Here is a 4,400-nt window from a genome sequence, read left to right as displayed (position 1 = left end):
GCTCTACGATATGGACATATCAAAACACTAAGATTTTTAGTAATTAAAAATTAAGTTTGTTATTATCAAAACATTGATTGATTAATTAATTAATTAAAATTAATTAATTTGAGATTAAGGGCCAAAAACCAACAATACAAATATCCTACGTTCCCACAAAACCAATAAGATAATCTAGATGACTATTGGAAAATTGTCAGAAATAACATGTTTAGGTTTTCACCTTACAAAACTAGCATATTTTTTTTTTATTTCTCGGTCAATCTCAGGCGAGATCTACCACGAGATTTTAGTTAAAAAATCAACTTTTTCTAACTTATCGATTGTTTTGGGCTTCTCGGTACATCTAGCCAGATTATATACCAAGATTATGTGCATCTCAGTATTAATCCCGACCAAAATAACACCGAGATTCTATATATTTGAGCTTTCTCGGTGAAGTCCCGGACATAATTAACACCGAAATTCATATATTTTATCTTTCTTGGTGGAATCTCAATAGGATTAACGCTAAGATTCTATATATATCTCAAATCTTATCTAATTTTTCGAAAATTTTGATCTTTCCCAAAATTTAGGAATGTTGAACCAATTTGGAAAAATCTATTTTAATAATTGAAAAATCTATTTGGAATTTGGGAAATTCATATAATTGTGAAAACATAAATTATACTAAAGATTTAAAAATTTATGTAATAATTTGATATAAGATTTGAGAATATTACATAAAAAATTAGCAAATTTCTGTTTGGCGAGGTGTATCAAGAAGACCCAAAACAATCTATACATTAGAAAAAATTAATTTTTAACTAATTCTCGGTAGTTGATCTCGTCCAATCGAGAAAAACTATTTTTACTTGTTTTTAAAAAACATTCTAATTTTGTAAGGTAAAAATCTAAACGTGATAATTTTTCATGACTATTCCATAAAAATTTGAATTTTCAAAAAAAAAAAAAAAACCTCTTTAAAAGAAAAAAAGTAACTATCATAAATTTTATAGACCAAAAAAAAAATTATAGACCAAAAGTTTAATTCTCTAATTTCTATTAATAAAAAGCTCCCAACAAATTTGTCATACATTTTCTTTATTAGTCTATCAATAATAGCCAAAAAAGAAATAATGCCATTTGGAATATGAAGTAGCCATTTTACAATTAATTAATGAAAATATAATTTCATATTTTGCCTCAATAATCTAGCAATTTGAATATTTCTCCCCTCAAAAAAAGGCCTTCAATGCAATTTGGCCCATAATAAAAATACAGAAGCATGGTTTATATGATGGGCTTAACACTGTTAACTGGACTTCAGATTTATGAGTCACCAATTTTACCCACCGAGATTTATTTATTTATTTAATTTTAATATTTTTAGTTTTTTGTTTATTTAATCGATGAAGTTTCACAATTACAAATTTTATTTTTAAGGTTTTGAATTTTTAAATAAAGAACTGACATTAAATTCAAGTTTTATATGTGATACATCAATTAATTTATTAAATATTCACATTGGTCATACCATCTCAAATAGGAAATTGAAAGTTCAAAATTTTATTTGATATAAAATTAAAAATTTGGAGACCTATTAACCATTTTATGATGGACATAAATTTCAAAATTTGAAGACTAAACTTATAATTTAATATTTTTTTTTATACATAATATAATGTCTCGAATTTTTAGATAATTTTAGTTTAATTATTTCGAGATGTTTGGATCATATTTTGAGTGTTGAAGTTAAAATTGAATGTTTGGATTAAAATAAATCAATTTATATTATTAATAATTTGAAAAGTGGATTTTTTTTAATGGAAAGACTTGGAAGTTTGAATTTAATATAAAGGGTGGATAAAGGAAAAAGAAAAGGAAATGAATATTTAATTAAATTAAGATTTGATTTGGGAGTTATATATATAATGAAATAAGAAAATAAAAAGAGTTAAGGATATTTCTATTCTTCTCCCAGCCGCAGACCCCGCCACCGTCTGACTCTCTCTCTTTCACGCTAAACCCAGTCGTCGGCCGTTGCTCCAACCGCCTCGCCTTTGACCGTGCCGCCGTCCACCTTCGTAGCGTCGCCGGTCAGCCCTCTATTCTTCACCGTCAGTTTCTCTCTCTCCATCTTTCTCTCTAGGTCTCTCACAGTTTTCTCTCTCTAAGAGTTTCGTCCGGCCGCCGCCCCACCATCAGTCCCCCGGATTGCCAGAGCCGCCGTCGTCTCCGCCGCTTGGAACCCAACGCCATCGCTCTTGTGGGTTTTCGTCGGAGCTTTGTTTGGGTAAGTTTTTGGTGATTTTAAAAGGAGGTTTAAGGTGTATCTGGATTATCCATGGAAGTTTTGGCCTAATGGTTGGTTTAGTTTCGATTTAGGAGTTTGGAGTTGAGGTCTTGAGGTGTTTATAGTCGCTGTCTAGCAATATCAAGGAGTGATTTTGATGGATTTTAGTAAGTTTTGAGGCTTTATGACTCTTCAGATTTGCTAATGTAATTTGAGTTTAAATTCTTATGGGTGGTCTTTTGTGTACGTTGGAGTTGAACTTGGGCCCTAAAGTTTTGAAATGAGATTTTTGTGTTTTATGTTAGGGGCATTGATCAAGATTTATCTAAGTGAGAAGTAGGATTGATTGAGGCAAGAGAACCACCCTAGTTAGGCGACATGGACAGGACGATAGTATTTGATTTGTCTTGAGCAGCATGATATGAGTATTATTGAATTGTGATGTGTATTATGATTTATGATTCAACGCTTATTTTGAGCATGATGGAGTTGTGTTATGCATTATGATTTATGCTATGAGACCGGTTGGTAATATGTTGCATGTTAAGTAAATAGTTGGCAATTTACCCTTTTAACATTACTATGTTATAAAAAATTGATTGGTTTTCTACTATGATACTGGGAATCGATGGGTTTCCTACTGAAAACCGATGGGTTTTCAATTATGTTATTGGGTACCCACGAGTTCTCTACTATATTTATACGCCTTCAGCCTCCAGTGACTTGTTAGGATGAGTTAAATCGCTCACTAGATGACCATCCAGGATAAATCTTTTTTATATAGATTATAAGAAATTTTATCCAACAAGTAGTATCAGGACATGAATTTCATGTTAGATTGTCGGGTTTTTTAAGCGTTTATCATTCTTTTGATTCAACTTTTGATAAAAAAAGAGTTTGAGGTTTACATAATAGATGTTTTCAATTTTTTTGGCATCTTAGATTTATAGTTTAATGTTGATTTGATCATTGTTTGGGCTTGTTGTTTTAGGCAAATTGTTTGTAAATGGACTCTTGTGAGTCCCCGTCGTTTGTAGCAATTTTCTATCGTGGAAAAAGCTTAAAATAGAGATGAAAACCGGAATTTAAAGTGCAGACCTAAAAGGTTTTTGTGTAGGGAGCCACTGTCTCATGTTTTGTGCGCCATTAAAAGTTGTTGACTGTCTGATTGTCATGGTTTGTATGTCATGGATTCCTTTGGAACTGAGAGGTGTAATTATTGTGGAAGTTGATCGAAAATTGGGGCTTTTTGGAGCCTAATAAGAGTTAAAGGGGTTTTATTTGAAAATTTTAGTAAATTTAAATTTGATTGATAATTTGGTAAAATTAAATTTAAATCCGATTGGTAATTTAGTTATTTAAATTTAAATTTGTTTGATAACTTTCGATGATCTTTCATTATGTACAATAATATATTTAAGATTACTATATTATTGTGTCTTATATTTTAGATCGAATTGGTCGAAATAATATGTTACCAAAGTAGCCTATGTTATTTAGATTATTTTATTTTTAAAATATAAGAAGTGCATGTTCATTGATTTTTGTGAATGATTATTGACCCAAAGGTAGAGAATTATTTGGCCAAATTATGGATATGTATGTGACAATTAAAAGATTGCTCATGTAAAAAAATAGTTAGTCCAAAAAATATTTTTTTTAGAGTTTATTGTCAGTACTTTAATTATTACGTTCAGTTAATGTTTTTGTCCAAAGGTTAGACATCAATGTTATGCTGGGTATCTTGTTAATGAAGGGATTGAAATTCCCCACAGCGGAAGAAATCGTCTCCCAATTTTAATTTTACATAACAATAATTAGAGGACAGAAACACAAGATAAATAAAACTAATTAAACATGTTTTCTACTATACAAGAAGAAGAAGGATTAGGATATTGCATATCCGTTGAAGACCAATTCTTCCCGTCCTCTCCAATTCACGTCGTCTTCTCCCAGTCTCACGAACACCGCAACCAAACACCAACACGTGGTCTTCCCCGTTATTCTCAGGGACAAGAACCATGCAGAGGTGTGAGCTTGCACTTAAATTTGGAATGAGGGAAGGAGAAGAGATTTGAGAGATTTTCCTGAGAAAATTTGTTTACTGCAAAACAAAAAAGAG

General features: G+C 30.9%; 1 long non-coding RNA gene across 1 annotated transcript; it reads left to right on the top strand.

Annotated features, from left to right (window-relative positions):
- The first annotated feature begins 1,927 nt into the window (after positions 1 to 1,927).
- On the top strand, positions 1,928 to 2,759 carry LOC120091498. The gene is made up of 2 exons (XR_005485721.1): positions 1,928 to 2,445; positions 2,584 to 2,759. It is a non-coding gene; the product is annotated as an uncharacterized LOC120091498 (long non-coding RNA).
- Positions 2,760 to 4,400: the final 1,641 nt, after the last annotated feature.

The sequence above is a fragment of the Benincasa hispida genome, chromosome 11, assembly GCF_009727055.1.
Source record: "Benincasa hispida cultivar B227 chromosome 11, ASM972705v1, whole genome shotgun sequence".
In the NCBI taxonomy this organism is placed as follows: Eukaryota; Viridiplantae; Streptophyta; class Magnoliopsida; order Cucurbitales; family Cucurbitaceae; genus Benincasa; species Benincasa hispida.
The sequence above is the reverse complement of the archived record's forward strand: the minus strand, read 5'-3'. Positions and strand labels throughout refer to the sequence as shown.